This window comes from Giraffa tippelskirchi, chromosome 10 (assembly GCF_054371585.1).
Source record: "Giraffa tippelskirchi isolate mGirTip1 chromosome 10, T2T-mGirTip1v1.2.pri, whole genome shotgun sequence".
NCBI lineage: Eukaryota > Metazoa > Chordata > Mammalia > Artiodactyla > Giraffidae > Giraffa > Giraffa tippelskirchi.
In genome coordinates, this window is record NC_137284.1 from 75509545 (window position 1) to 75530744 (window position 21200).

General features: G+C 35.4%; 1 protein-coding gene across 5 annotated transcripts in view; it reads right to left on the minus strand.

Annotated features, from left to right (window-relative positions):
• The window catches only part of TMEM196 (transmembrane protein 196), a 331349-nt gene that overhangs the window by 243875 nt on the left and 66274 nt on the right, over positions 1-21200 (minus strand). For 4 of the 5 annotated variants that reach the window (XM_081536765.1, XM_081536768.1, XM_081536767.1 and 1 more), the window contains exon 2: positions 13779-13893. The gene's annotated coding sequence lies outside the window, so the exon portion shown is untranslated. Of the gene's footprint in view, positions 1-10396; positions 11504-11647; positions 13894-21200 lie in introns of those variants that run through there. The other variant, XR_014067556.1, reaches the window with a different exon arrangement.

The window sequence follows — 21200 nt, forward strand, 5'->3', positions numbered from 1 at the left end:
CTAACCATTGGACCTCCAGGGAATTCTCAAGCAAGGATTTACTGAACAACTTCTATAACCAGAGTATTCTGTATGCTAAACACTCAGCAGTGAACACGAGACATATTCTCTGCCCTCTTAAGACTATGTATCCTATAAAGAAAAAGATAAGCAGCTAACTGTAACAGGTGACATGATAGTATGAGACAGAATGATTACTTTGTTTTGGGTGGAAAGGGATGGTCTCATTGAAGAGATAACATTTCCACGGAGATATTAAGGATAAAAGGGAGGCTGCCGTGAGTCATCATGTGGAAGAATGTGTCGCATAAAGCTCATCACCCTACAGAGACAAGGCTGTGAGCTCAAGAGGCAGAGAGAAAGGCTGTGCGCCTATAGGAGAAGAGTGGAAGCATAAAAGTTTAAAGAGGTAGCTGAAGATCCAAATTTAAAGGGCTTTGTAAGCCAGAGGAAGAAGTGTAATAATCAATATGTACAATAGTAAGCCATTGGAGAGTTTTAAGCAAGGGATTGACAAGATCCAATTTGTGTTTTAAAAATATCATTCTGGTTGTTCTATGGGTAGTATATTACTGCAAAGATAGAACATAAGCAGGGAGACCAATTAAAATGCTAGTGCTATAATCCAGATAGAGGATGATAACCAGCACAGTATCAGGAGTATACAGTGTAAACAGAAAGAACTAAAGATTTTTTCACATAATATAGAGGTGGAGTCAAAAGGACAAACTGAAGAACTAGATGAAGAGAAGAGGAATAAAAGATGACTCTCAGATTTTAGACTTAAGTTAGCACAAGTGATGCCATAGACTAAGATGTAGAATGCTGAGGGAAAACAGAGTTAGGGTTGAGAAATCGAGTTCTTGAAAGAAGAATTAACAAAAAATTACTTTTTTTTTTTTTTTTTTTAACAAAGCACTCAATGCTCATATAGAAAACACAAGTCTGGTGTGTGTGTGTGTGTGTGTTTGTTTTTGTTTTTTTTTTCAATTCAGAGATGAATGTAGAGGTTTTGATGGCATGCACAAACATAGAACTGTAAAGTATTGGACACGGTAAGATAAGAGTGTATAGATCCAGAACAGAAAATGGTATGGGGGCAGAGAAAGAGCCTGGGAAGAAAACTGAAACTGAGCAACTGATGATATTGGAGGAAACTTAGGGGAATGTGAAGCCACAAGAAGAAAAGTTCTAAAAATGAAGGGAGAGATCATCTATGCCAAATGTTGCACAAATACGGGTAATTACAAGAGGGAACCAGTGGTGACAACCTTGTCTCTACTTTTCTCACAAAAGGGAACATTCTAGTTACTTGGTGATACAGCACCGGATTTGTGTAATATTCTCTCAAAGTCTCCCATTTGGACTAGTTACCTAGTTCACTAAGTTAAACTATGCAACATGAAGATCAGAATAATAAAATAAGATCAACCTTAGACTTAGCAAACATTCTTGTTTCTTAACCAATATTGTCTTGTTGTCCTGATCTCTGGACTGCTTTCAGTATGAAAGATTTTTCATTAAACAATATCTAAAAATACATTTAAAAAATCCTTCAAGTGCTATTTTAGTTCTTGAATTCAGTATGACTCCAAGGGTTTTCCCTGATATTTCAAGGTTGCTATAGTTAAAATTTTCAAGTCCTGGAGATACTCATTATTCTCCATTAATTAGTACTATTCTCAAGAATAAGACATAAATGTAATGAGGCTAAAATCCATGCTTGTAGCTATGCAGTATGACTCCTTTCAGATGCAGAAAATTTCCTCTTTTTTATAGGCATTAACAAATAATTCAATCAAATCAATATAAAATAAACAAAAGACCTGCTATTGTTTTGTGGAAACTCCCAGAAGCCCCCCATATTTCTTCAGATTTCAAGCAAAGATGATTAGGTTCCTACTGTTTATAAACTGTGTTGTGACTGACCTAATTCATCACAGAATTGCATTTGATTTGAACTCTTGTACCTATAAAGTATTTTTATAATCATTTGCAACAAATACCACAGTAAAAAGTTGTGGTATGCTATGGTTGGGAAAATCTTTCTTTTGACTGATCCTGGCCAAGCATCAAGTTGATAGTTATTATTTCTGGAAGCTCTATGAGCCCTTGACTACTCATCTTAACATGGCATGAAGGGCAAACCTGATCCAACCGCTCTGCTCAGGTTCAATGTATCGTTCTTTTAGAGACCCAGAATGTAGCACTTTCTTGCACAAAGATATTTGTTCATACACATTGGCTTCCCAGGCAGCACAGTGGTAAAGAATCTGCCTACCAATGCAGGAGATGAACGAGACATTGGATCAAGTTCCCTGGGTTGGGAAGATCCCCTGGAGGAGGAAATGGCAACCCGCTCCTGTATCTTGCCTGGGAAATCCCACAGACAGAGGAGAGTGGGCTACAGTCCACGGGGTTGCAAGGAGTCAGACACTACTGAATAATTGAGCACACGTGCACGCGCGCACACACACGTATCTTTTTCAATACTGAAATGACATTACTCATATTTTACAACTTGTTTTTTTATAAAAAAGATAGCATTTCTTTGTGTTTTCATTTGTATTTCAATAGTTAGCATATTTTCAAATGTTTTCACCACTTGTGTATAATAACTTTTCAAAACATGAGTTTTAAGGACTTCTTATTTTACATCTGATATAAAAAATGTATAAGTTCCCATACTTATAAATAGAAAACACTGGATAAATAATAATTGATGACTTTTCTTGGATTCAACAGAACATAGGGTTTACAGGGCAAATTGCCACCTTGAAATTGATAAGGAAAAATATATCTAGAGAGATAAAGACCTGGAGCAGACACCACTGTAGTCAAAACTGGTCGGAACTCTTACATGGTAATTTTGATATATCATGGGAAGCTGAGTGTGGACTAGCTTGAGAGTGAGAAGCTCCTAGGGCTGAGTCTTAGAAGGGTTACATATTTTTGTAGGATTTGACTCCAGGACCCCACCAGATTGTCATGGTGATGATACAGAAAAGATATCCTCATGGGTCTCGTACAGAAAGGTGGTTAGGAAAAAGGTAATTTTTGTAAAATTCACCCAGAAACTTCTACATTGAAAATGCCTAGTCTAGTATAAAAGTAAAAAACACTTTGTCAGAGCTGATTCCAGCTGGAAAAAAGAATTTTTGTTCCCCACTCCAGCCCCTCCAGTCTTCTTGTCTCACCTACTGGGAGCACAACACAAAACAATATAATCAACAGTGGTCAGGACTTCAAGAAAATGAACTGGAAATTTTGCAGCTGGAAAAGGAACAGGAGGCAGGGAAGAAAAGCTATACTACTGGAGAAACAGTCATGAAGGTTGCATCCATGAGACACACGACTACCAAAAGGCTGTGATTTAATCATGAAAGAATTAAATGCTCCCCTTCACTCATACTGTACCACCAAATAACATGGATCTAGTGTAATCACAGTGAATTTCAGCTGAAAGAGCTGCAAGACACAGACTCTTTCTATTTGGGGAATCCTAACATCAAGAGGAGAAAAAACAAGGACAATGAAGGTATATGAAGTTTCTGGAATCTACAGGTACAAAAGAATTTAAACATAGCTCAACACCTAGGCAGATTTAACAATTTCTATTATTCAATGTAGCGCTTCCAATCCAAAATTACAAGCTATGTTAGAGGGCAATGAAATAAACCAATCATCAAAGCCAGACTCAGATGTGACACAGACTTTGGAATTATTAGACAAGGAATTTTAACTAACTGTGATTAATATATTAAGAGCTTTAATGTAGAAAGTAGACAACATGAAAGAATAGATGGATAATTTTAGTAAAAAAAAAACACTAATAAATGATCAAAATGAAAAGTTAAGATTTTTTTAAAACCTGTAACAAAAATGAACAATGCCTTCTATGGGTTTCTCAGTAGATATGACATGGCTGAGAAAAAAATCAGTGAAATTGAAGGTAAGTCAATAAAAATTTCACAAATTGGAATATGAAGAAAAAATAGAATCATAACAGACAATCCAAGAAATGTAGGACAATGTCAAAGATTTAACATGCATGTAATTTGAGTAAACAAAATTAGAATGAGAAGAAATTATAGATGGAGAAGAAATATTTGAAGTTATAGCTGTCAATAACTTTCCAAAATTAATCACAGATGCCCAACTATATAAGAGCTCAAAGAGCAGCAAGTAGGGTAAATACCAAATAACCACATAAATGCATATCAAATTCAAATTTCAAGAAAACAAAGAGAAAGGGAACACAGAAAAACAAAAGCCACATTGTGACCTATAGAGGATCATGGACAAGAATATCAGTTACTTATCCTAAGAGACTATGTAAACAAGATGAAAGTAAAGTGAAATATTTTAAATGTTGTAGAAAAAGAAAAACATTGCTGAGGAATTCTATATTAGTAAAATTACCCTTCACAAGTACACCCCTCTGAAAATGAAATTCATCACAAACAAGACAACCTTGCAAGATATATTAAAAGAAGCAATGCAAAGGACTTCCCTGATGCTGCAGTGGATAAGAATCTGCCTGCTAATGCAGGGGACACGTGTTCGATCCCTGCTCCAGGAATATCACACATGCTGTAGAGCAACTAAGCCCATGCTACAATTATTTGGGCCTGCGTGCTCTAGGGCCCATGAACCACAACTACTGAGCCTGGGAGCCGCAGTGACTGAATTCAGCATGCATAGAGCCTGTGCTCCACAACAAGCGAGGCACCACGAGAAGCCTACACACTACAGTGAAGGGCAGCCTCTGCTCACCCAAAGCAATGAACCCTAGTGCAGCCAAAAATAAATCAATACAAATAAATTAAAAAAAAAAAGATGTAATACAGGCAGAAGAAAAGGACATGGGTTAGAAAACTGGAGCTACATAAAGAAAGGCTGGACAAAAAGGATAAAGAAAGGTAACAAATGTTATATTTATCTTATTTATAATTGACCTAAAAGATAACTATTGGTAAAAGCAAAAATAAGTATTGGGTGATTATAGAACACAGATAAATTAAACGAATGACACAATATCATAATGGTGGGAAGAAGGAATTGGAACTACTCTGTTATAAGGTAATGCATAGCATGTGAACTGGTACAGTATTTGAAAACAGATGAGTTAAAAGTGTATATTGTATACGATAGAACAACTTTTTAATTATTTTAAGTATAACTGATACACTAAGACAAAAGATGGAATCCCATGAAATTTTAACTTGAAACAAGGGAAGGTGTAAAAATAGCAAGAAGAGGGGGAGAAACAAGTAACAAATACAACAAATAGTAAATAATCACTTTAAATGTGAATTATCTAAATACATCAATGAAAAGACAGATTCTCAGAGTGGATTAATACAAAAACATGGCTCAGTTATATATTATCTACAATATTTCCAGTTCAAATGTAAATACTCAGATAGGTTAATAATAAAGTAATGGATAAAGAAATACTGTACTTTTTAACACTAATCAAAAGCTAGCTGAAGTATCCATATTAATTTCAGACAAGATGGTAATAAAGGTGTCAATTTTCCAAGTAGACACAATAACCCTAACTTTGTATTCATCTAAGAGTGTAAGTGCCAAAATACATGGGGCTATAACTGAGAGATTTGAAAACAGAAATAGACAAGTCCATGATTAAAGTTACTTCAAAGCCCTTCTGTCAGTAATTGATATATCAAGCAGGCAGAAAATCAGTAAGGATATAGGTGATCTGAACAACACTATCAATCAACTCTATATAATTGACATTTATGGAATACGCCATGAAACAAGAGCATAATATACACTTGTTTCAAGTGAATGTGGAGTATACACTAAAACAGACCACATTTTGGACCATAAAACACATCTTAATGAATTTGAAAAAGTAGATATAATACAAAGTTTGTTCTCAGATAATAATAAAATGGCCATTGATAATAGATAGCTGGAAGAACCCCAAATGTGTTGGAGTTTAAATAACACATGAGTTAAAGAAGAAGGCTTAGGAGAACATTTTAAAATACTTTTAATTAAATGAAAACAAAATAGAACTTACCAAAAATGGTAGGATGCCGCGAATGTGGTGCTTAGAAGGAAATTTATAACATTAAAAATATAACTGTAGGGCTTCCCAGGTGGCTAAGTGGTAAAGAATCTGCCTACCAATGCAGGGGACATGGGTTTGATCCACTGTCCAGGAAAATCCCACATGCCGCAGAGCATCTAAGCCTGTGTGCCACTACAACTGAGTTTCTGCTCTAGAGCCCGGACCTGCAGTCACTGAGCTCAGGTGCCTCAGCTACTGAAGCTCACACACCTAGAGCCCGTGCTCTAAAACAAGGGAAGTCATAGCAATGAGAAGCCCGCGTGCCACAACTAGAGTAGCCCTGCTGCACCACAAATAGAGAAAAGCCCCAAAGCAACAAAAATAAATAAATAGTATAACTGTAAGCAATAAAGATCTAAACTTTAGATCTAAATTTTAATTATTTTAGATTAATAAATTAATGAATTTAGATTAAACAAATTTAAAATTAAATAATTTTAGATTAAAAAAGAATAAAGATCTAAAATTTAAAAATCAAAATAAAAACAGAAATAAACAAATGGGACCTAATTAAACTTAAAAATGTTTGAATAGCAAAGGAAATCATAAATAAAAACAAAAGAAAACCCTCAGAATGGGAGGAAATATTTGCAAACAAAGCAACCAATTAGGGCTTAATCTCCAAAATATACAAATAGCTCATGCAGCTCAATATCAGAAAGACAAACAACTCAATCAAAAAATGGATAGAAGACCTAATAGACATTTCTCCAAAATAGACATACAGATGGCCAACCAGGCTATGAAAAGATGCTCAACATTGCTAATTATTAGAGAAATGTAAATCAAAACTACAACGAGGTATCACCTCACACCTGTGAGAGTGGCCATCACCAAAACATCTACAAACAATAAATGCTGAAGAGGGCATGGAGAAAAGGGAATCCTCCTACACTGTTGGTGGGAATGAAAATTGAAAAACTGAAAATAGAGCTACTATATGATCATGATCCAAGAATCCCACTCCCGGACACATATCTGGAAAAAAAAAATTCAAAAAAATACAGGTACCCTAATATTCATTGCACCATTATTCACAATAGCCAGGACATGGAAGCAACCTAAATGTCTATCAACAGAGAAATGCATAAAGAAGATGTGGTACATATATATACAATGGCATATTAGCCATCAGTCAGTTCAGTGACTCAGTCACGTCCGACTCTATGTGACCCATGGACTGCAGCACGCAAGGCTTCCCTGTCCGTCAACAACTCCCAGAGCTTACTCAAACTCGTGTCCATCAAGTCAGTGATGCCATCCAACCATCTCATCCTCTGTCGTCTCCTTCTCCTCCTGCCTTCAATCTTTCCCAGCATCAGGGTCTTTTCCAATGAGTCAATTCTTCACGTCAGGTGGCCAAAGTTTTGGAGCTTCTGCTTCAGCATCATTCCTTCCCATGAATATTCAGGACTGATTTCCTTTAGGATGGACTGATTGGATCTCCTTGCAGTCCAAGGGACTCTCATGAGTCTTCTGCAACACCGCAGTTCAAAAGCATCAATTCTTCGGCACTCAGCTTTCTTTACAGTCCAACTCTCACATCCATACATGACTACTCAAAAAACCAAAGCTTTGACTAGACAGACCTTTGTTGGCAAGGTAATGTCTCTACTTTTTAATATGCTGTCTAGGTTGGTCATAGCTTTTCTTCCAAAGAGCAAGCGTTTTTTAATTTCATGATAATTTCATGATAATTTCATCTACAGTGATTTTGGAGCCCCAAAAGATAGTCTTTCACTGTTTCCATTGTTTCCCCATCTATTTGCCAGGAAGTGATGGGACCAGATGCCATGATTGTAGTTTTCTGAATGTTGAGTTTTAAGCCAACTTTTTCACTCTTCTCTTTCACTTTCATCAAGAGGCTCTTTAGTTCTTCTTTGCTTTCTGCCATAAGGGTGGTGTCATCTGCATATCTGAGATTACTGATATTTCTTCCAGCAATCTTGATTCCAGCTTGTGCTTCATCCAGCCCGACATTTTGCATGATGTACTTTGAATATAAGTTAAATAAGAAGGGTGACAATATACAGCCTTGATGTACTCCTTTCCTGATTTGGAACCAGTCTGTTGTTCCATGTTCGGTTCTAACTCTTGCTTCTTGACCTGCATGCAGATTTCTTCTTCTTATTATATTCTTTTCTCATTATATATATTTCTTTTTAATATACTATTTTATTATTATATTAGCCATAGAAAAGAACAAAATAATGTCATTTGCAGCAACATGGATTGACCTAGAGATCCTCATACTGAGTGAAGTAAGTCATACAGAGAAATACAATTGGCTCAGTGGTGAAGAATCTCCCTGAAGTGCAGGAGATGTAGGTTGGATCCCTGGGTTGGAAAGATCCCCTGGAGCAGGAAACAGCAACCCACTCCAATATTCTTGTCTGGGAAATCCCATGGACAGAGGAGCCTGGAGGGCTGCAGTCCATGGGGTCACAAAAGTGTCAAACACAACTTAGTAACTTAACAACATCACTTATATGTGGAATCTTAAAAAAAAAAAAGCTAAAAACGAACTTATCTACAAAAGTAAAATAGAGTTACAGAAGTAGAAAATAAACTATGGTTACCGGGGGCTTGGGCAAATTGGAAAATCGGGATTTACACATACACATTACTATATATAAAATAGATAACTAATAAGGACCTACTGTATAGTGCAGGCAACTCTACTCAATGGTCTATATGGGAAAATAATCTTTAAAAAGAGTAGATATATGTGTTTGTATAACAGATTCACTTTGCTGTACACATGAAACTAACACAACATTGTAAATTAATTATACCACAGTAAAATTTTTTTTTAAAAGCTCTTCCTTAAGAAACTAGAGAAGAGAAGCAGATTAAAAATAAAGAAAGCAGAAGAAAATTAACATTAAAAATTAGAGCAGAAACCAATAGAATGGGAAACAGAAAAATGATGAAGAAAAGCAATGAATACAAAACTGTTTTTTCAAAATACCAATAACATTGGAAAAACTTTAGCTAGAATAGCCAAGAAAAAACAACGATGATACAATTGAATAATAATGCATTAAAGAGGTGGCCATTATTACTGGTCCAATGGAAATGCAAATAATAAGTAGTACTATCAATTAATCTATGTTCAAAACTTGAAAATTTAGGCAAAGTAGACCAGTTCCTTGAAAAACACTACTGAACACACAAGGAGAAATAATAGGCATACATCTATTAAAGATTAATCTGAAAAAAGAAATGAAAGATCCAGATAGTTTCACTAATGAATTCTCCCAAACATTTAACACAAAATGATACCAAATATACAAAATCTCTTCTAGAAAGTAGAAGCACAGCAAATCTTCCTACCTCGTTTTATGAGGAGAGAATTATCCCAACACCAAATACAAGAAAAGAAAACAGCATTTCATTGCAGGTGGATTCTTTACTGCTGAGCCACTGGGAAGCCCAGAATGTACATAGGTTACATTCAAGTACTACCTTCTTTTATACAATGGACTTAAACATCCTTGGATTTTGGTATCCAAGGTGTTTCCTGGAATAAATCTCTCAAAGATACTGAGGAATGACTGTAACTCCATTTTGTTAGTTTAAAATTTTTTATTGAGATGAAATTTAGGTTACATAAAATTAAATGTTTTAAAATAAACAATTCAGTGGTCATTTAGTACATCCACAATGTTGTACAATCATCACTGTTTTCTAGTTTCAAAATATTTTCATCACCCCAAAATAAAACACATTAAGCAATTATTCCCCATTTGACCCTTTTTGCTGATTCCAGACCTTGCCAACTACCAGTCTGCCCACTGTTTAAATAGATTTATCTATTCTAGACATTTCATGTAAGTGGAATTTAACAATATGTAACCTTTGTGTCTTAACTGTTCCATTTAGCAAAATGTTTTCTAGGTATATCCACATTATACAATGGATCAGTACTTGATTTTTTTTTTTTACAACTGAATAATATTCCATTGTGTATTGATATATATGGATATATTTTCACTTTTGTTGCTTTTGTTGTTATATCTAAAAATTCATTACCAGATGCAAGGCCATGAAGATTTATCCCTATGTTTTCTTGTAAGAGTTTTATACTTGAATCACTTATATTTAGCTTAGTCAACTTAATATTTTATATGGTGTGAGGTTAAGGATCTAAATTCATTTTTTTGTATGTGGATATACTGTTGTCCCTGGATCACATGTTAAAGAAACTTCTTTAACTACTAGTGATCTTAGCACTTGTCAAAAACCAGTTGATCACAGAAGTATAGGTTTATTGATTGGCCTCCAACTCCATTTCTTTTTTTTTTTTTCCATTTCTGATGTATAGAAACAGTTGACTTTTGTGTATTGATGGCATACTTTGCAACCTTGCAAAATTCATTGAAGGTTCAGAAAGGATTTCATGAACTTGTTTCCAGTTATTTTAAACATGTCAACTTTACTTAATCCTCTGGTTGGATATTCCAATGATCTATAAATAATCTGAATTACTTTTTAATATCTACAAACTGATTCTAAAGTTTAGATGGAGAGGTCAGGTTAGCCAACAACACTGAAGGAGAAGAACAAAATTGGAGGACTGATACCACCTGATTTCAAGACTTACTAAAAAAGAAAAAAAAAAAAAACCTACAGTATCCAAAACAGTGTGATATTGATGAAAAATAGACAAATCAATGAAACAGAATAGAGAGCCCCAAAATAGACCCACATAAATATAATAAACTGGTCCCTGACAAAATAACAAAGGAGCAAAGAAAATCTCTTGAACAAATAGTACCAGAATAACTGGAAATTCACTTGCAAAAAAAGAAATCTAGACACAGACATTAAAATCTTCACAAAAATTAACTCAAAATGGATCATAGACCTAACTGTAAAATGCAAAATAGTAAACTCCTAGAAAACACAGTAGAAAAACTACATGGCCTTGGCTATGGTGATGCCTTTATGGATAAAATATCAAAGATACAACCTATGAAAGAAATAATCGATAATTTGAATTTCATTAAAACTTCTTTTCTGTGAAAGAATATCAAGAGAATGAGAAGACAAGCCACAGATTAGGAGAAGATATATGCAAAAGATATACCTGTTTAAAAGACTTGTCCAAGATATATAAAGAAATCTTAAAATTGAACAGTATGAAAACAAACCCACTTAAAAAAACGAACCATTGACCTTAACAAACTCCTCACCAAAAAAGATACACTAATGGTAAACAAGCATATAAAAAAGTGCTCCACGAGTCACCAGAAAGTGGAAACTAAAAAAATGAGATAACACTATATTCCTACTAAGTCTAAGTCTAAGTCGCTTCAGTCGTGTCCGACTCTGTGTGACCCCATAGACAGCAGCCCACCAGGCTCTGCCGTCCCTGGGATTCTCCAGGCAAGAATACTGGAGTGGGTTGCCATTTCCTTCTCCAGTGCATGAAAGGGAAAAGTGAAAGTGAAGTCGTTCAGTCGTGTCCGACTCTTAGTGACCCTGTGGACCGTACCCTACCAGGCTCCTCCATCCATGGGATTTTCCAGGCAAGAGTACTGGAGTGGGGTGCCATTGCCTTCTCCCTACTAGAATGGCCAAAATCCACATACTGACAATACCAAAGGCTGATAAGGAGTTTTAGGAACTCTCATATAATGCTGGTGGGAATGCAAAATGGTAAGCCATTTCAGAGGACACTTGTAAGTTTCTTACAAAAGTAGGCATATTCTTACCATATGATTCCACAATCATACTCTGGTACAATTTACTCACAGGAACTGAAAACTTCTGTCCACACAAAAACCTGCACACAGATGTTCATAGATACTTTATTGATAATTGTTTAAACTTGGAAGCAACCAAATCCTTCAGCAACTGAATGGATGAATAAACTCTGGTACATCTAAATAATGCAACATTATTTCGTACTAAAAAGAAATCACCTATCAAGCTATGAAACGACATGAAGGAAACAGGAACACATGTTCTTAAGTGAAAGAGGCCAATCTTAAAGAGCTGCATACTGTATGTTCCCAAATATATATGATTCTGGAAAAGTCACAACTGTGGCAATTTTAAAAAGATCAGTGTTTGGAAGTGGGGAATTGGGAGAGGGTGGAGGGACACAGTGGAGATGAATAATCAGAACACAGAGAATTTTCAGGGCAGTGAAAATACTTTGCATGATTATGGATATACGCTATTGGACATTTGCCCAAACCCATAGAATATATTGAATAGGACACCAAGCGTGAACTTAAAAGTGAACTATGCACTGAGTGATCATGATTTGTCTATGTGGGATCATCGTTGGTGAAAAAAAAAAAGTACCATTCTGGTGAGTGATATTGATGAGAGGGGAGGATATTTAAGTCTATAGGTAGGAAGGAGAAATCCTGTATTTTCCTCTCAATTTTATTTTAAACCTAAACTGTTCTAAAAACTAAAGTTTTTTTTTTTTTAAAGAACACTTCAAAAAAATCTTTCTAAATCTCTTGTTGAAGCCTAGATATGTCATGCTTAATACATTTACTGACCATTTGTTTAGTAATTCTATCAAGGAAAGAAAGAAACCAAACCCATCATGACTTGTTCTAACTGAATATATGTTCATTTTTCATGATCATTTTTTTCTTCAGACACTCAGAAACTATTTAAAATGCACTCTAGAACATTGCTGAGATAAAGTCATTAGTCTATAGTTAGTGAGATAATGCTGTCTTTTTCCTTTTGAGAATAAGAAATTTTTTTCTAGCCAATAGCCAGAGTCAAAGGGAAGATGAAGAGAATTAAGAAATGTTTAACATTTATTGCAGAAAATGAAAAAAATTTAAATATATATAGTGCACAGAATTCTATCAAAAAAGAAGGATTAAAGCATGATTCTGAGGAGGAGGAAGGAAACTTTCATCAAGAGAATAAAGAATAGAGAAAGATGACAGGAAAAGGAGAAAGCAAAGCATGAAACAGTAAGTATGAGATTGATCCCACAGAAGGAGAAAACACATTCTAAAAAAAAGAAAAACAATTAAAGACCATGCTCACCAAACAATGGCAAGCTTCAAAGGGGGGAAAAAAACAGTGAGAACTTGAAGCATTTGACAGTACTCCGTGGTGTTACATAGAAGTTTAAAGTATTCTCAACAACACCGAATTAGAATGAAAGTTAAGAGACATACAAAACTACAATTCAGAACTCACTCTTGACAATTCATGTGTATCTAATAAAACCAGGGATGGCACCTGGAGGCCAAGATGGAGGAGCAAGATAAGGTCATTGTGATTCATTCCAACTCTACTAAAATAGTGATCCCTTACACAGCACATAAGATGGGCACGTGGAAGCTTCATATGGACTACTTTAATACTCACAATTAAGTTTTATTGTTATACTCACTTTGTCAATAGATAAACTGAAATTAAGAGACGTTAAGCAATTTGGCTCAAGTCACATAGCTAGTATGTGGTGGAAATGGGGCAAAAAGTCAATTCTGTTACTATACAGCCTAATTTCTTAACCACTAAGTTTGAAATCTATGGTTATCCTGCTTGATTTTTCACTATTGCTCCTCTAAAAAGGTAGATACAGCCAAATTAATGTTTGAATTATTTTTCTGAATATTTAGAACTAAAAAACTTGCTTAAAGTAATTCAGGGCTGAATTATCTAATGAAACCATCACACTTACCTTTCTGTTCAACAGGATCACGCAATGCCGTGCAGGGGCTGATACTCAAAAGCCAAAAGCTAATTCCTTTATCATTTAGGCACAACAGTATCTCAGGCTCCAGGGTTTCTTATTCCTGTACATAAAATGATACACATGGTTAGTCTGAGCCCCTGTGTTTGTGCATTATTTTCATCCCTAAGCGTAATAGAACAGAGAATGCTTTGTTAAGGGCAGCTGTGTTTCATTCAATCCAATTCTAAACTGACTCAGCAAAATTATTCCAAGCCTGACATGTTTAATGCTTTTGTAGTTGTTGTATTCCAGGGGAGTTTGGTTACACTGGAAGGTACCCAAATGGGGAGACCAGAGCAGGGTAGTGCTGTCTGACACTCCCAACTGAGCCAGGGACTCAAGCAGCCAATGAGTTATAAAAGGAAATTGAAACAGAGAAATCTAGTTGGATAAATCCAAGCTAGATTCCTTAAAGGAGATATGAGAAGAAATAGAAGCCCAAAAGAGCAGATGCCAAAGTCAATCCTTCACAACATTCTGACATAAAACTGGTTTACTGCAGAATTCTTTAGAAAAGTGACTCATCCTTATAAAAAACATTCAGAGTTAGCCAGCTGGAATGAAAGTAGGCCTATATTTCACCAGTTAGCTCTTTGGCCTTAACTGATGATGATCAAGCCCTAACAGATTTGCTTTCATTCTAACATAGAAAGTTTGGATATTAACCTGCAGCTCAGAATCCATCTCCAGACTGGACCTACAAAATTGGACGAGATGATTTTCAACAGATATTTGTTTTTTCTGGCTAGACTCATGGTCCAACAAGTTTCTTATTGGTCAGGAAATAGCAAAGTACAGCTTTTCTTGAGGAATTTGGCCATTTAACTTTTGGTTATTTCCCAGAATTTAAACATGGTAAAGATATAGATAAATGGGATGCAAAAAATGAAGAAGAGAAATAGCACAATTTTTTAAAACTAGAAAATTCATAATTGAATTTTGGAGTATCAAGTAAAGAATTTAAAAAGACAACAGTAAGAAAATAAACTTCTAAAAAAATCTGTTTTACTAAATTTATATGCTTTAATTCAGGTTATTGATGATTAAAAACAGCATTAGAGCAAATATTCCCTAAAATTAAATAGTGAAATACATCACTAGTGTGTATTTGATATGTTGGATCAATTTCCTTGCTTCTCTTTGATGAGCAAGGTGTTCATTACAAGATACTTCAAAATGGAGTAAAAGTGACAAATGGGGTAAGACATTAAATATTACTGTCAAGTTGATATTAGATTAGAAAAACCTAAAGTAGAACCTTGAACATTTCCTAAGCAGCACCATACCTATTTCTTTTTTGCACTTCTACCCGGAAGAGGTAGAAAATTAGTGTAGAATTGTTTCTAGACCAGTAAAAGACAGATCTGGCCTAATCACAAGGATAAGAATCTGGTAATGCCTGGATAAGGTGGTGGGCTCTGGTCTAGACATTGTTAAACTCTATTTTGCAGTACTGTGTTTGACTTGAGAACTTACTTAAAATCCTGCAGTGGGTGGCTCTGAAAATAAAAATCCAGTTAAGCCATCTGGCTCTTCAGTTATGCAAAATATAAAACGATTTGCCTAGCTTCCCTCTTTCCATCACTCCCTCTCTGTTGACTTTTGTTGCTAGATTCTATTCTGGGTATTTTTATTATTCAGGAAAAAACATTTGAGCTTGCTGCATCCTCCTTAACCAGTTGACACTGATAGCAAAGCTTTTTGAAATATTAACAGTTATAAATAAATTATCTTTGGAAAAATAAAAATAGCCATTAGACCAAAGGATATTTTACATACTTCACTTTACTATCATATAGTCATATTTGTTGGAAGAGGTTATATATAGATGTAATTTACTTAGTGCTTCAGTGTCTGGTTTTTATTTTTTTATTTTTATTTTTTTACTTTACAATATTGTATTGGTTTTGCCATACAACTTCTGTAAGCTATCAAACCATCATCTGACCTACTCAAATACTAAATCTTCCAAAATGGAAAATAACCAATCATGCAGTGACAACAATAAAGAGCAAGAAAATGAATTTGGGGACAAATTCATATTTAATGGATATAAACCTCAATGATTTTGGAACTGAATGCTAAAGATAGTTAATCTAATTTACTAGCAATCTCCTTTAAAGCAATCTATGCCTTCTCAGAAAATTGAACAAGCTATTAAATATTTTGGGAATGCAGATTTTTTTTCCTCTGTGAAGGACATCTAGAAAAATACACATATAAGGTTAAAATCAATATATGGAAAAAAGAAATGTGTAGTTTATGAAATCAGTTTTTTACTTTTGGTGACTCGGACTATAAACACTAAAATATATAATATTTATAATATTCAAATAATTATACATCTTCAAAATGATATCTCAAAGTGATCAACTTGAAAAAACTAAAAAGAATTTCTACTACTCAGTATTACTGAGGCAAATGAAATATAGGCATATGCATATACTCTTAGTAAGGCTGTGAAAGAGTAGAAAATTTCTGGAGTGTTATTTGATAATAACTATAAAAACATTTAAAATAGACTTACTCTTTGACCCAGAAATTTCGCATCTAACAGTTTATTCTAAGGACCAAATTGGAAGACTGTGCAAATGTTCCATATATATAAACATATATATATATCTTGTATGTATATATATATATATAAGCAGAAAAGGTAACTGCTATATTATGTGCATGTATACCATATATATATATGTATATATATATACACACACACATATACACTATGTATGTCTTCATGGTTGATGTTGTTTTAATCACTAGGTTGTGTCCGACTCTTTGCCACCCCATAGACTACAGCCCACCAGGCTCCCCTGTCCATGAGATTTCCCAGGCAAGAATACTGGAGTGGGTTGCCATTTCCTTGTCCAGGGGATCTTCCTGACGCAAGGACTGAACCCATCTCCTGCTTGGCAGGCATATTCTTTACCACTGAGTCACCAGGGAAGCCTCCTGTGTATACATATTTATGTATATATCAGGGCAGCATTTTTATTTTTAAAACCGGGAGTGACCCAAGCATCAATAAATGTGGTTGGCTTCCCTGGTGGCTCAGACAGTACAGAATCTGCCTGCAAGGCAGGAGACTGGGATTCAATCCTCGGGTCAAAGATGCCCTGGAAAATTGCCTGGAAAATTACATGGACAGAGATGCCTGAAAGGCTACAGTCCATGGGGTCACAAAGAGTCAGACACAACTGAACAACTAACACCACACACCATGCATGATATATCAAGACTACAGAGCTGCTGCTTTGAAGCCAGAAAAAATAATCGTTCATTTTTTTTTGTTAAGAAGGCAAATTAATGATGATTATAGTATTAAGAGAAGGATATCTATGACGTTTCTGAGTGGTGTGACATTCTTGTCTGTTCCCGTGTGTGTGCGGCACGCGTGTGCATGCATATATGTAAAATGTGGGAGGGGTCAGAAGCACAGAGGCCTGCTGAAGGTGAAGGATGGGTTTATGACGCTGCATCACACTCATCTTTCTGCCTTTGTGTGTTTGAAAAGCCTCCACAGCACAAGATTTCATGCTGCTTTTTAACTGTAATATCTTTTGAGTGGTGGTATTGTGATATCTCTTCTCTCTTTTTTGCTTATTAGTGAACACATACAAGTGAAAGTGAAAGTCACTCAGTCGTGTCTGACTCTTTGCAACCCCATGGACAATACAGTCCATGGAATTCTCAAGGCTAGAATACTGGAGTGGGTACCTGTTCCCTTCTCCTGGGGATCTTTCCAACCCAGGGATCCAACCCAGGTCTCCCGCATTGCGGGCAGATTCTTTACCAGCTGAGCCACCAGGGAAGCCCTCAGTAAACACATATTACTCAGTAAATATTTTAAAAATAAAACTGAACAAAAATTAAATCTACAGAAAAACATGCTTTGCTTGTCTCCTCAATTCTCCAGTCCATCCAAGTGTTGTTGACAATAACATCTTCTCTCAGAACTGCTTGCCCTCCAAAGCCAATTCTTACCTTGGGCTAAATGGGTACAGTAGGTTGTACCTCAGAAAACCTTTGTTCTGCCTCAGTCTCTTTGCTGCTGCTGGCACCGTACACCTATTGCCTGTATTTTGCTTGCTGTTCTGTTTTGCATTTATGTGTACCTGGGCCTACACGTTTGCCTGCTCCTCCTGACCATGGTCAAGCCATGTCCTCACAATCACTCTCACAGGTGCCTCTGGTCATCCGTTCTGGCCTTTGCCCCCATTTTCCCTAGATTCATGGCATCATTTGGTGCTTCTCTTGTTAAATATCTTTACTCATTCGGTTTGCATGGCATATTGTCCACATCAGTTCTATACCCTGCCAAATCAACCACTCTCACGCACTGCACGGCTCTGCTGCTACCTAAGGAGAAATGAAACAAATCTTAGCAGAAAAAATAAATCAAGGTGCATCAGTTGTGAATGAGCTGATCTAGAACTGCTGACATTTCTATATTGTCAGAAGTAAGGTACATGCCTGTGGGAAAAGCTTGACTCTGGAGTTAGACCGGGACTCAAACCCTGAACCTGCAACTCAGTAGTTACAGATACTTAGGCAATTATGTGCTTCAGCATTACCATCAGTAAAATAGGGGTAATATTGGCTTCCAGGATTAAATGAGTGAATATACATAAAGCCTTTAGAATAGAACTGACACAAATGTTAAATTAGTATTTGTTCTTATTACTAATATTTTTAGATCCTCTGAACATTATATTAATAATTACTAAAAAATACTTGTGGGAGGAATTTAGAATGAATATTAAATAACAAAATCACAAAATTATGCCTTATATGTGTGTGTGAATATATTCACTCCTTTAGTAAATATTGATTGTATTTCTGAGGTGAGGCAGTCACTGTGCTGGATACCAGGCAAAAGACTGAGAACAAGACAAATGAAGAATCTGCCCTTATGGGAATAACACTGTAATAGAACTTAAATTTGAATTGATGAATGAATGGCTTTGTGGATGCCAAGGAATGTGTAACCTTCGTTGTGAAGTAGCTTTCTCTTTGCCAAATAAGTAAAGCTCTCACTAGGTATGTTCAACTACTTTTTGTCTCTGTTCTTTTTTGACCTTGAGAGGTAATTGATGACTGTGTATTAATCAAAGATTGCTTACAGGGTTGAGTAATATTAAACTTGCTTCACATCGACACAGCAAAAAATGTAATAACATTAGGACTGATAAAATATTCACCTTTTTTGGTTTTTCCCTTATTTTTTCCACAAGGAAAAATAGCTTTATTATTTTTATTATATGTTTTGCAACACATGTTGACAAACTTTCAATAATATATAAAAGAATAAAGTAAAACATACATGAAATCTAATCCCGAGATAACCGCCATTAATACACTGTGATTATCTTTTCATGAATCTCTTCATGCATTCATATGAATCAACATAAATGGGACAATATTATAAATGATGTTTTTGTCATCACAACATTTCCTTCTTCCCTCTCTTCTTTTCTTCCTACAACTTTTGCCTCTATAAGCAAAGGTGAAGTAACATTGTATATGAACATTGCATATTGGTGCTTTCATTCCTGTAGGTTAAATTCCAAAAGTAAGATTTAAGTTTAAGTGTCCATATAGTTTTAATTTTTATTGATACTGACCAACTGCTTTCCGGAATAGTCATTTCAACTTAGAGTCAGCCAGCAACTTATTTGATTCTCATTACTCCTGTCTTACCAACACTTGGTATGTTCAGGCTTTTACATTTTTTTTTTTTTTAACAGTTTGGTAGGTATAATAGTACCTTATCTTAACTGAGGTTTACATTTCTCTGATTTGTTTTTCTCTGGCTTGTCTTTTCATACTTAGGGATTCACTGGACAGTCTAAATATGACTGCTTTTGTCTTTCATAAATTCTACAAAACCTCAGCATTTTTCTCTTCTCCTATGGCTTCTCTTTATTTCTCCTTATTTTTCCACTTAGAATACTATTAGAGATAGAGCTTTTTAATCAAACCTGTCATTAACTTCTCTTTTAAATTTTCAGTTTTATCTGACTGTGTGATTACAGGTATCAGGTATCAGTTCACTAATTTTTTCTTCTCTTATATCTAAGCAATAATATGTTTCCAGTTTCAATCCTATATTCTCGTAGACTTGATTTTTTTTTAAGATCAGCTAGTTCATTTTGATACTTTTTCTCTTATTACTTTTTAAATACCCACTTTGATTCCATCAACTTTATTGAGTATACTTAATTTATTACATAGTCTATATATCTGATCATTCAACATTGTCAGTCTATGGTGCATCTGATTTTGCAGAGCTATTTTCTTTATAATTACAGTATTTTGTTATTATTATCTACAAGAATGGAATCTTAAATATTCTAGGTATATGGGCAAAACATCAGTGTATAGAGATATTTTTTTCTAATATTTACACCAGTTATTTTATGTTTCTTGCCTAAAATAGTTCCAAAACATTAATGTTATTGAACGTTATAGTATCCCTGTCTTAGTTCTGGTAGTTTTTCTATTTAATTATGTCTACCTCCCTCATAACAAATGCTGAATGCCAACAAACTTGCTACATCAAACAGCCAAAGTTCACCAAAAACTCAAAACCCACAAAAGGCAAACAAAAATATACATGTATTATCCAATCATTTCCAATTAAATCCAAGGTATTAATTGGACACCTCTAAAGAAAACTTAGAGAAAAATGCATAGAGGATTAAAAAGGTATTAAGCATTCCTCTTACCCAAACTTCCACAAAAAGGATAAGAAAGACTGAAAGGACACAGTGCACAAGGATAAAGACAACGAGAAGGAAGTGACTACGACACAGTTTTGAAAACTAGGAAGCAGGTGGATGGCTTGTATGTTTGTTTCATATGACTGCTTTGAACAATTATAAGAAACTTGGTGATCTACAACAACACACATTCAGTTCAGTTCAGTCGCTCAGTCGTGTCCAACTCTTTGCAACCCCATGAACCGCAGCACGCCAGGCCTCCCTGTCCATCACCAACTCCAGGAGTTTACCCAAACTAATGTCCATTGAGTCGGTGATGCCATCTAACCATCTCATCCTCTGTCATCCCCTTCTCCTTCTCTTACAATTCTGAAGATCAGAAATCCAAAATGGTTTGACTAGCCTAAACCAAGGGGTTGGTAGGGTCACACCCCCTTGAGAGGCTCCATGGTAGAATCTCTTCTTCCTGTGCTTTTCCAGATCCAGAGCTGCATCCCTTGCACTCTTTGGCTCATGGCCCATCTCTCCATCTTCAAAGCTAGTAGCAAAGTATCTTCAAATCTCTCTCCATTTCCATTGTCACATTACTTTCTTCCTCTTCTGTGGTCAAGTCTCTCAGCTTCTCTCTCACAAGAACACTGTG